This window comes from Tenrec ecaudatus, chromosome 6 (assembly GCF_050624435.1).
Source record: "Tenrec ecaudatus isolate mTenEca1 chromosome 6, mTenEca1.hap1, whole genome shotgun sequence".
Lineage (NCBI taxonomy): Eukaryota > Metazoa > Chordata > Mammalia > Afrosoricida > Tenrecidae > Tenrec > Tenrec ecaudatus.
Window position 1 is genome coordinate 50622669 of NC_134535.1, and position 13437 is coordinate 50636105.

The 13437-nt window shown below is 38.1% G+C and overlaps 1 protein-coding gene across 2 annotated transcripts in view; it reads right to left on the reverse strand.

Annotated features, from left to right (window-relative positions):
* The window catches only part of SYT1 (synaptotagmin 1), a 627530-nt gene that overhangs the window by 539683 nt on the left and 74410 nt on the right, over positions 1-13437 (reverse strand). The window lies entirely within an intron of this gene.

Below are 13437 nucleotides of genomic sequence, written 5' to 3' on the forward strand. Positions count from 1 at the left end.
TTAGCATATCATTGTTCGATGACTTTTCCTTTAATTACATGAATGGGTGAAAGTGTCAGTCCCATTATGGTCTTATCAATAACTGGGACATGACTGAGCCCTTTCTATCCAAGAGAAGCATTTCTGTTTGTTGTATATAAAAGCACACACGCGGCTGGATAATGAAAATGACGAGAATAAAGTCATCAAGGCAGAGTTGATTCCTAGCTTGAGAGTCGGGATTTAAGTAACAATCTGGAAGGAGTGCGCATATCCATCTACATGGAGAATTATCCTGTTTCCTCCTCAAGCCGGCCCCTTGCAGCACAGTCAACAAATACATTAGATATAAAGACTTTAGATCACAATATCCAAGGGCGATGCCACTTTGCATTTATTTTTTAAAATCCAGAAACCTACCATACCTATTGAAATTATGAGTAAATTGTACTCCAGGTGACAGCGCATTGGCTACCCCATTTTGCTCTGAGCGGCTAGATGTTAAGGGGAAAAGAAAACAACAACTTAATTGTTCCATAATTCCCTTTAAAAATAAGACCAGAGGGCTATTAGTTAAGGAAAACTATTTAAACGCAAAGTGTATGACTAAAAACTACAAAATCTAAGCCCACACATGTACTCTGAGAGTCTCCCTCTCTCAATTTGTTAGCATGGCAAGAAAAAAGAATCACATCATATAGATTACACTAGTGTCTATCTTTCAGTGACCTTGGTTCCCTCTCTGAAATTCATTGACCTTACTGTAAAATGATGCCCATGATTCCCAGCGCCCAAATAACATAGGAAAAAGGATCTGGCCCATTTGTATAGCCACAGAAATCAGTTCCTTCCTATCGCTGAAGCTTAATAGAAACTGTGTCAAACTGTACATTCCGCTAGAAAGAAGGTTATTGTCTAAATGCTTATATTCTTATATTGAAGAAACTATCCTTTGCAAAGGGGATTGTTTGAAAGAATTAGGGCGCATCAATAATTCAATGACACTGTGATAACATATAAATGATATGCTCTAGTGATAGGAAATTATGAAGTAAGTCCCTAGGTCTTGATGCATTATGTTTATGTCTTACACGCCTGCATTAAAAAGTAGAGTGTGGAAAAGTGTTACAGGAAAATCCTGTTGGATAAAAGTACATTCTTATATATGTAGTACAGTCTAGGAGGAATTGTACTAAGCTGATAGTTGTTTTTCAGGAGCTATAAACCCATGGAAGATTTTATATATTTGTTTTTTTATAGATTTTGTTTTAAAATATTTTCTTTGAATTACAACTTAACTAAAATGCTAAGACATTCTAATTTTGAAAATAAAAACATATTGCTATGCTATATACAAACATTGATTATAATATTCACTTAGATATTACTCTGTTCTTAAAAATTAGACACAAATTCACATTCGAAAGGTTATGTTAGATGATTCAGAGTAACTTGGTAGGCCTACCAATGATGTAAACTGTAAATGTACTCAGCTACTAACCAAAAAGTTTGGAGGTTCAAGCCCTCTCAATGGCCCCTTGGACTCAGGGCTTGGTGTGTATAGTGGTTATGTGTTGGGCTACGACCCGCATGGTCGGCAGTTTGAAACCCCCAGCAAGTCCTGGGGAGAAAGACTGGGTTTTCTACTTCTGTCAACAGAGAATCTCAGAAACCCACTGGGGTCTCTATGAGTCTGCACTGACTCGAAGGCAGTGAGTTTTTTTTATATCTACTTCAAACATGTCAGCCATTGACAATCCTGAGAAGCACATGGGACCACTATGTGATTTCCCACTTGCTGTTGACTCCACCCCAGGTGACCTCATTTACATGGCCATAATATCACAGTCCCCCCCCCCCCCACACACACACACTTTTTTTTTTTTAAGAGCAGGAATTAGCTTAGTATTCCCAGTTTCTTTTGCTTTGCTTACTGGTTTGGGATAGTCACAACATCGATGTGAAAGTATTTTGTGTTGCCTAACAAAGAAAGGAGTTTCCTTATTCAGTTCTCTTTAATTTCTTTCCTCTAGAGAAAATTTCTTTTGCTGTTCCCCATCTTTGATGTTTTCCCTAGCAATGACTCAGAAACACCTGCCATTGTCACTCAGTCCCGAATTCAAGCACTTAAAAGTGAATTACAAAGAAGATAGGGCTGTTCTTAAACTCTCACACACTGGAGATTATTTCAGTGTTTTAACATTGATCTAAAATGTTATTCTATGATCACCTACACTCTTCTACATTCAGTGGAATGATCTTGAAGCATTGAACACTCTTGGGTCATGTTATCATAACCATGTAAAAATTGGCATTGCTTTACAGAGATACTGAATGTCATTTTACATTCATCACTAATGTAGCCATCTTGATTTTTTAGAAAATATGTTATCAATATTTGTACAGATGTTGTATTAAAATGTATATTTCCAAACTATTCTTCATAAAACAATACTAAAACTTTCTTTCTACATTTTTATTTGAATAATTCTAGACATAGCTGTCCCCTTATTTGCCTAGGAATATATCATATCTTTCCTTTCACTGTTGCCTTTGGCATGGAGATTTCACTGTAGCCAATCACAATCCATCAATATAAAGATAGCCAGTCAACCACAATGGATTTAAAGAAGAAAAACAGCACATTTTAGGGCCTCTGCTGTTTAGCAAAGAGGAGTTTAACTTGGAGTCTGTCAGGACCCAGTATTGCACACTCCAAAACTGGAGATGTCTTACATTTAATATTCATGCGGGATATGGAAGCATCTCTATGAGGGCACTAGGCAAGTAGTTATCTAGCTTTTGGTAGAGTGCATATGAAGGGAATGGATTTCACTTATAATGCTAATACGTTCAGTCTAATTTAAGATGCTCATATGTCTGTGATAAGATGAAAGGAAAATGAATTCTTGACCAGATTAGAATCTTGAGAAACTGCCCGTCAAACTCCACTTTTCATGCCTTGGGTTGATTAAATTCATATAGTCCTATATACACACACATATAATGAATGCAAATTTTACCCAGTGGTACCAAATTAATAAACAGAATTATTCTGGATTTATTTTATATAGTTATATGGTAAGGAATAGACATAAAATGACCAGCAATTGGAATATATTATATCTCTCGTATGTTTATCATTAATAATAGTATTTTTCAACAGTCAATGGTCTATGCGCTATGCTAAATACTGTGAACATTAATTGTCACAGTATATTATCCATGTTTTAAAGCAGCCATTACACAGATTTAAGTATTTCCTACAAGGGGGATTTTAATTTTTAAGTGACATAATACATTCCCTAAAGTATATTTTGATTAGAAGTAAAGAAAGAAAGTTGAGTAAATAATAAAATTAAATGTCAGTAATTATAGAGAATGTTTTTATTTTTCATTTTACAGTACTACTGATTTAAGAAAAGTTATCAGAGACACAATATTTTCCTTTCTTAAATGATTAAACTGATCTGTGGCACCTTTCATCTATTATAATTGTATATTTTAGATGACTATTGTTAAGTTTATCCTTCATTTCACATAGATTATTTCTATTTCCCTAATAATCTTGAAAAAATCTACCTGAAAAATATCAAGCTGGTATTACTAAATTAAAATATTTATTAAGATTTTAATGAGACTCTGTATATTCAAAAAAGATACATTAATTCAGTCGTTTTGCTCTTAATCATATAGAAAGATTCAACTTCTTTAACATCTAAACTCTATTAAACAGTATCTCCTGGAACAAGCCCAAACTTTTCTCAACCAAGTCACATAACCCGATTAATCCCATAAAAAAACAACAATGCTTTGAGGTAAACATAGAAGCAAAACCAAACCAATTCACAAACAAAATCCCTTTTGTCCTTCGAAACACATTGCTGGTTGTTGTTAGGTGCCATGGAGCCAGTGAGGACCCATAGCAAGGCTCCCACTGCAGAAGGGAACACTTCCGGGTCTGGTGCCCCCCTCCTGGCCTGAGGCCTGCCTTGCAGCCCCTGTCAATCCGGTCAGTGAGGGCTCTGTTTCACTGCCCCTCCACTTTACCAGGCATGTCGTCCTTCTCCAGAGACTGGTCTCTCTGACAGTAGGGCCTAAGCATGCCAGAGGGAGTCTTGCCATCCTTGCCTCTCAGAGCACTCTGTCCACACCTCTCTCCAGACTGATTTGTTGGCCCTGTCACAGCACATGCTCCTATGTCCGGACTTTTTCTGCTCTGTATGCTGACTGTCACCGGCCTGTACAATAGCAATGATAGTAAATATTTTAAGATTTTAGTTTCACAGCTGCCATTTTCTATGACATGTTTTGTTGTTGTTTTTTCTATATCTAGAGTCCATCAGACTTTTGTCAGGCTCTGTTCAGTCTCATCAATCAAATTCTATAGCCAATACGAAGCGTTTATGACTCCAATTTTAGATTGTTTGGCTTGACTTTCAGAAGAGCCTCAATTCACCAGATACTGGATTTCCAATTCTAAGTTATGTTGTGCAATATAGTCTAAATGTAAGACTTATTTCAGAAACAAAAGCTTTCACTGTTAAAAATGCCCAATGTAAAAGAAACCTCCTTTTTTACCTCTGTCTTTTTTTCCCAGTTGTGCCCCTATGAGAAGCTCAAATGGGGCATCACGGAACTTGGGTGTCCAGAGGGGAAGAAGAAGGTTCGTGGTTTGAGCCATAGCTCTATAGGGAAACTTGTTCCCGCCGAGAGTTTATGCTGGAAATGACGTGCAGCTGTGAACTGAAGGTGACTCAGTGGCACCCAACAGCACCATGAGGGACATCACTATACAAAGCCCCTTCGCAAAGGCCACTTCTTAATTCCACAACACTCCTACTATTTGGCAGGAACCTGGGACTTTAGAGTAAGAAAGAACGAAAGAAGAACCTAAAAACTCAGCTAGTCAGGGGAAAATCAGCGCAAATCTTGAAGGGCCAGTAAAGAACACCCGGCAGATCGTAGTGATACTCCATCACAATGAATACCAAGTCATGCAGTGAGTGCATTTTAGTAAGCGCTTTGGAAAATAAAGGTTGGAGTGATATAACAGCTGGGCAATGGAGAGATCTAAAGTAATCCTTCTAGCTTTTAAATGAAGAGATAGGTTTATAAAAACAAACACTTCTATACCGCATCCTGGCCAAATCCTACCTTGCCCACCCAAAGCTGAGATATTTTAGCTAAAATATATATCTTTATTAACTTTCAAATTTTTTAAGCAAATGGAACATCAAAACTGTTTATTGCTTATTTTATATAATGTAGGGTTATGGAGTCTAAGAAACATAGGATAGAATTGGTGTTAAGAATAGCTCCAGGCGTCGTCCATACATGCTTGCATTTATTAAATATTACTAGATATTAAGCTCCTTGAGGATGGAGGCTTTGCCTCTCTTGTTCCCTTCAGTCCCTGTAGTTAAATGCTGGCAAACACTCTGTCCTCGAGCATCGCTTCCATGACCAATTGGAATGGACAGTGAAAATGCAGAAGAATATACTCTGTCCTCTTATTTTTAATCACTCAAGAGGAGAGTGCTGTTGCATCACAGGAGGAACTTCTGGAATCTATTGCTAAGCTAATGTACATAAAATAGCAGTACAGAGATACACACCGAGTTAATTAGTAAGTATACTTATGATAGATCATGGTTATTTATTCCTTTATTTCTGATGGTGGTGTTTGATAAATAAAAAATTAGGGTAGAGGTTCTTTTTATCAACAACAAAAATAGACTTGCTTTTTGTTGTTGCTGATGGTTATGTTTTTAAACAGAATAGAAAGAAACCATATATTTTGAGCCAGAGTTTTTTAAGCTGATAACATTAAGAAAGAAACCATGTATTTTGATCCAGGGTTTTTTTTAAGCCTTCTCATATCTACAAAAAGGTTAAGGATAAAAATGCTACAGTGAAGAAAATATGCGTTCCGTTTAATTGAAGGCTACAAGAGCCGTGTTATTGTTACGGGAAAGTGAACAAAGCAAATGTGGTCTCAGTCCCATTATCCATTCTTCACTCTCTTTACACAAAAGGGAGTGGTTTACCATTAATGTCATTAGATTTGCATCTTTGAACTACTTTGCCGGAACCCACATGATTAGTGAAGCACAGAGGTGAGGGGAATAGATTAGCCCCAAGGAGTGCCGATTCCATGAGGGTTCCCCTAAGTGCTCCTGATCTCTCACTGCCCAAGCAAAGGAGAGAGTTCGCCTGGGGACCATCTGCAGGAGCGCATCCTGGATTAACCTGAAATCATGCAAACCTATGACGAAAAACAAATCTACATATAGCGCATCTAATAACTATATATCATATATGTGTGTACTGATATGTGCATATATCGCATCCAATACACACAAAAATGTATGTCTTAAAGGAAATCAGTAGCCATGGTCTTCCAGCTCATCAGACACAAAACAAGGTAAGACAATTATGTCAAGTTGCAATTTGATTCCCAAAGACTGGAAATAATTCCTACACATTCAAATTTACATATTGACCCCGAAACAAATCCAACGGTTGAATGGCTATGCTATATTTAAGTTGAATTCTATGCCACCCATCTATAAGAGATCATTGTGTTTTGTTTTTTAATTTGATTTACTAGGAAATTGTCAGGAAGAGGAACTAATGTGGTGAGGTGATGGAAGTCATTTTTCATGCATGTGTCTCCAGACGTTAGCATATAAAATCAGAAACTGCTGCTAAAATTCTATTTTATAAATTTGTCTCTGCTACAGATTTTAGGAAATTATAAAATCCAAATGCTGAGTTGTGTCCCAAACTAAAAGGGAGACTAAAAACACAAAAATACCACCCTTGCTTTACAATTGTTCTGTATTCATTGTAAGTACTTTGTATATAAGTTATTAATCTAGATTATTATTATGGAAAGGTACTCTGCCAACAAATATATTTCTGTTTATCATAATGAAATATTAGCCGCAACTGTTAGCAAAGTTCACCAAACATATTAAAAGCCACTTTTAAATAATATACGTTTTTAATTAATTATAAATTAAATTTTCCTATTATATACTTAATACAGCTTTTGTTAATGTCTTAATCATATGATAGTTTAAACACTAGTTGTTGCAGTAAAAAAACCCAATTATTTAAACAAGTATTTAGTGGAATCATTTTTCTGTTATTAAAAAATTAGAATCTTTATTAACTATCTACTAGGTAACAGGCAATGTGGATACAATATTTTAAAGGAAATTTGTTGTTAAATTTGTGTTCTGAACTCTCAAATAAACATGCCTAAAGTGAAGTCCATTTAGATAGTACACAAATAAAATTAAAGTCCTGGGGCTGAGTTATTAGCTTAATTCCATGTTTTAAATAGAAGCTATGCTGTTCATAGCAACTTATTCATCAAATATATTCCCATTCTTTACTTAATCTTCATCTCCAGGGAAAAGGCAAATGTAATTAATCTCTTTAATAGCTAACAAAATCATTCCTGTAGTACATGGCGGGGTGGGGTGTGCTCGCCAAGATTACTGTTCCAGTTTATAATAAGAAGAGCCATCCTCCCTCAGCATGTAATGTATGTACATCTGGCCACACTAAAAGTTAAGTGTCTGTTAGCTTTTCAGATAGTCTCAAAGTTCTGGAGTCTATCAAAAAAAGCTAATTTATTCAATGTTTTTAAGTCATTTATAGATCTAAAATGAGATGAGCTTCTGGAAAGTGTACATTGCTGTTTATTAGATACTGTATTCGCCTGGGTACTTTAGAGAAACAAATCCACAGAAACTCATGTATATGAGAGAGTTTTATATAAGCGTTAAAGTGTGCATCAAGAAAACATCCCAACCCAGTGCTGCCCAAGCCCACAAGTCCAACATTAACCCATAGGTCCAACACCAATCCACAAAGTTCTCCTCCATCTCACAAATCAGAGGCAATGATGCCAACTGCAGGAGGAAAGCCGAGTCCGTGAATGTGTAAGCATCTCAGGGGTCTCCACATGGCTGCTCCAGCATCCAGTGTGGAATCAAGGTAGGTCCATGTGGCTTCTCCTTGGGGGTGTCTTGCAGGAAGTCAGCCGAGCGAGCTGAAGCAGGGAACTGCTAATGCAGCTGCACCCTGCTCCGACCATCACAAAGCAAGAGACCCGAGAACTCAAAAGGCAAGGCTCGCCAAGACATTTATCGCTCTTCCCTTCAATTAATCCCACATATGTTTATCAGCCAGGCTGGCACAATAAACGAACTACCTCAATCCACCAACTTGGCACCTTGCCAACTTGGCACCTGTGTACAATTCTTTAGGCATATATGAACATTGATGAAATCATATTTATACTTATCATCAATCTTCTATCATACATATAAGTGAAAATGTACTCAGTCCAATTGTATCTGATATATCATACATGAACAAAGGAAAGATATGCAATAAGCACATAAAAATACATTAAAAATGACAATTACAAACTTCGCTTTTGCAATTGATCATGTGGTCGTAACTGAATAGGTAGAACCACCTTCTTCTATTACCCATTCTGTATTACTTGCTGTCAGCAAGCACCTCAGCTGGCTGTGGTTTTATGCATGTCGGGGTGATCCAGACCTTCATTCCTAAGGGGTCTGGGTCATTATAAGTCCTGTCAGGATTGGGTTGCTGTAATTTACCATTTACTTTAATCACAGGGCATGGTAGTACTAAGAGTCGGCCTATGGGATCTCCTGGATTCCAGACATATTCTTCTTTACCTCCATTATGTAGTACCAGTCCAATTTCTCCTTGGTAATCAGGGTCAATCACACCACTCAGTCCAGTGACACCCTTCCTGATCTGTTGATCCAAAGGGATGAGAAACCCAAAGTGGCCAGGGGGCATTCTCAGCTGCCAATTCAATGGAATCCATGCTGTGTTTCTGGGTGGGAGAGGAGTTCCTTCCTTTGGGACCAGGACCTCCAGGCCTGAGAAACACAGGGTTGCTGAGATAGGAAGCAAAACTTAATAACTTGTCAGTTTTTCCTGAGCAGTGTTTTGTAGAACACATTTAGAATTTAGGCCACCTTGTTAGCTAATATTTTCATATTACATGTCATAAGAAGCATACCAGCCTGTGTGACCACGAGATGTTGAAGGGATCAGGTATCAGGCATCAAAGAACAAAAATTCATATCGTTGTAAATGAGGGTGAGTGCAGAGTGGAGACCCAAAGCCCATCTGTAGGCAACTGGACACCCCCTTACTGACAGGTTGTGGGGAGGACACAAGCCAGTCAGGGTGGCAGGGTAGCAATGATGAAACACACAACTTTCCTCTAGTTCTTAAATGCTTCCTCCCCACACTGTCATGATCCCAATTCTACCCTATAAATCCGGCTATACCAGAGGACGTACTTTGGTACAGATAGGACCTGGAAATACAGGAAACCCAGGACAGATGATCTCTTCAGGCAGGACCAGTGGTGAGAGTGGCAATACCGGGAGGGTAGAGGGAAGGTGGGGTAGAAAGGGGGAACCAATTACAAGGATCTACATATAACCTCCTCCCTGGAGGATGGACAGCAGAAAAATGGGTGAAGGGAGACATTGGACAGTATAAGATATGACAAAAAAATAACTTATGAATTATGAAGGGTTCATGAAGTAGGGGGGGAGCGGGGAGGGAGGGGGAAAATTAGGAACTGATTGATACCTAGTGCTGAAGTAGGAAGCAAATGTTTTGCGAATGATGAAAGCAACAAATGTACTTGATACAATGGATATATGCATGGATTCTAATAAGAATTGTACGAGCCCCCAATAAAATGATCAAAAAACAAACAGACAAAAACTGCAACAAAAAAACTATAGTACATGAAATTATAAGTCCTAAAGATTTAATTAGAAGCAAGTTTTGAATGAATGCCTTCTATTACTATGACACTAAGCGAGTCACATACTTTGGTCATGCCATTAGGAGAGTAGAGTCGAGTCCTGTGAAAGGACATCGTGCTTGGGAAAATAGATAGGCAGCAAAACCCAGGAAGAACTTTGAGGAGATGGATTGATACGGTGGCTGCAACAATGTGCCCAAAGAGAACGATTGTGAGGATAGTGCAGGACTGACCCAGGCTGCTTTCTGTTGTGCACAGGGTTGTGCACAGGGTTGTACACAGGGTTGTACACAGGGTCGATCAAAATCAGAACTAACAACAATGTCCTAGGCACATTTTTCAGAGAATTAATATGGCTTAGGTGAATACACAACTAACCACAAAATAAAGCAAAACGTTCTTTCAAAGATTATTTTCACATGTCCTTAATTTGATTTCAACTCATACGAATTTTATTATAGTGTAACACAATTCTGTAGAAGTTCAGAGGAAACAATCTGCATTTCAGTATGTGGAGGTCAAGAATACCTGGGAGGTCCGATTTTAAAAGAATGTGTTGCTGTTGCTTACTTTAATTGGAGAAAGTGGACAGAGGCCTGAAATTTGACATTAGACATCTTTATATAACTGTTGTCTCCATCACAATCTTGTACAGGTCATAAAAAATGTCTAGAGACAAAGGGTGTGAGAGGTTGTGGGTGTCGAACACGTGCCCCGGGATGCAGTGATTGCCTGGATCAACGTGGTGCTTTTGGAAGATTCAAATGGCATAGCAGAGTTCAAGTGAATGGAAGCCAAGGGCAGAGGGGAAAATTACAAGAAGGGCCTGAATGAGAGGTCATTTCTCTCTTCTTTGCACCTAGACTTTTACCGATGTTGCTGATGTGGGCGGGAGTGAGGAGGGCAGGATGACTTGATGAGTTACCCACAAAGACATTGAGGCACAAAATAATGCTTTCCCTTTGGGGCCACATCGAAAATAACTACCTGAATTCGTGTTCTCCCTGATTAGAAGACAGCTTCGGGGCAAGAGCGAAAAGGGTGGGTTTTGCATGAGAGCAAAGTGATGATACTTGAGAGGAAGTAGTTAGTAAGGAGAATGCGGAACTTACTTTCAACCCCATCATCCCACATGAGATGAAAGAAGCAGCTTACACTTGTGTTATCTTTGCTTCTTGGTAGGTAAACTATTCTGGAATCTATTAATTCATTTAAGAAACAGAGGGTATAGGCCAGGAATACAGGGGTTAAAAAGAAGCTGTTGGTTGTAGAAATAATAATCAAGGGAAATATTTCCATTAATAGAAATCTTGTATCTTGACAGGTAGAGTAAAATAGAAATACATGTTTGAGGAGGATCTTGTTCTAGATCGTGACCTGATGTTAACAAATACATTGTTTTAGAGTTACATGACATATTTTCAAAGTTTGTAGTGAATCTGCTAAATCAGAAATATTTTTCTAGAATTTCCTCTAATAATGAAATTTATTCAGCTATTTCTTCTATAGCAGTGGTTCTCACCCTTCCTAAATGCCGCAACCCTGTAATACAGTTCCTCATGTTGTGGTGACTCCCAACCATAAAATTACTTTAATTGCAACTTCATAACTATAATGTTGCTACTGTTATGAATCGGGTGACCCCTGTGAAAAAATAATTCAACCCCCAAAGGGGTCATGACCCACAGGTTGAGAACCGCTGTTCTAGAGCATTACACAGGTGTGTGTGTGAGACGATTCTATGAAGGGATGTTATGAATGGCATATATCAGGCTGCATTTATCTTCACAGAACACAAATTAGATATCCCTATGACCATTTAAATTTCTATTGAAGATGCTCATATGTTTTCTACGTTGAATTTTTTGAAAAGGCAAAGTATTCTTGAAGTAGTCCTTAAGAACTTGGCACATCACTTCTACTGATTTATATTACATTTGAAATAAAATTGAGCTCCCCGGGACATTTTATATTATTTTATTTATATATAACTTGGTCACATTAAATTTTACTTTAAGGAAGTGACAGAGTAACCAAGGCTTGGAAATATGTATTTTCTAATACGTTGTGTTGACATTTGAACTCAGTAAGCTATAAATGGAACTTTAAAGCTGGAATGAACAATGAGAAGTAAGAGTGAGGATTACAAGGAGTGTAAGAGTTCCCACTATTATATTAAGACCAGAACAATCCAGATAATTCATTTCAAATATATTTAGTAAATATATTGGTATCTACCAACATTTCTTGAGTAATGACTAAATAAGGAACGTTGTGTTAGGTTCAGTAAGTGGCACGTAAATACTTCTACTCAAGGTGGAGGAAAAGTGCTAATAATTTATGTAGTTATCAACATTATAGAACATATTACATAAGGGCCTGTGTTATAAAATTAGAAAACAAGCCGGACACCGTTAAGCTGGTTTCTACTCCTGGCTACCCTAAGTGTACAGAGAACTGTTCCGTAAGCTGTCGGGCTGGGGACCGTTCAGAAGCAGATCACCAGGCAGTTCTTGCTTCTGGTTTTGTTTGAACCTCTAGTCTTTGTTCTTAGTAGAGCAATTAGCTTATTGCACTACCACCTATCTATATTATTGAGTTAGAGATCTACTCAAGAGCCTTATTTTTCTTGATATGTTCCCAAATTGAGGGAGATATACTCAAGATTGAATTTTGGCTCTTGTAGACTTGTTTTAATTTTCTTCAGCTTCAATCTGAACTTGTCACCAATCACAGTCACCAGCCTCTGGCCTGCTTTTAGCTGCTGATATTGAGCTTCTCCATCATCTCTTCCCACAGATGTAGTTTGATTTCTGTGTGTTCCATCTGGAGGAGTCCATGCGTATGGTCACCATTTGTGTTGTTGAAAGGTATCTCTTATGAAGAAGTTGTCGGTTTTGCAAAACTCTACTATGCAATTTCTAGCTTCTATCATGAAGGTCATATTTTCCAACTACTGTTGTTTCCAACTTTTGCATTCGAATCGCCAATAATTATCAATGCATCATGATTGCAGGTTTCTTCAATTTCAGACTGAGGATGATGATAGAATTCTTAAATTGCATTTGAACTATGGTGTTAGCAAATAGAATTGAAAGTACCATGAGCTACCAAAACAACAAACCAATCTGTCTTGGATGAAGTACCTCCAGAATGCTCGTTCGAGGTATGCTTCGGATAGGTTGTCAGGAGACACCAGGCCCTGGAGGACCTCACGGGTGGGACAGTGGAGGGCCGTGAGCGGCGGGAGCCCTTGCTGAGGTGGACTGACACCGTGGCTGCACCCACATGCTCAGGAATAGGATCAAGGGTGCAGGTGGCAGAGGACCGGGTGGTGTGCTTTTCTGTTGTACGTACGATCGCTACGACATCAACCCGTGGGCACTTCACAACAACAACAACAACAACACAACCTTTTTAGGAAAAAGAGATCGTGATTGGAATAACCCGTGTGAAACGAGATTGGCAAACTCTTATGAAGGGAGTAGGCATTGATCTGGATCTTGGAAACCATATAAGGCACTAAAAATGATACAACTACATAAGAGAACATTTTTTAAAAAAGTGACATTTTCACAAAAATCCCTTCCCATTTGTGATCCGGAGACTGT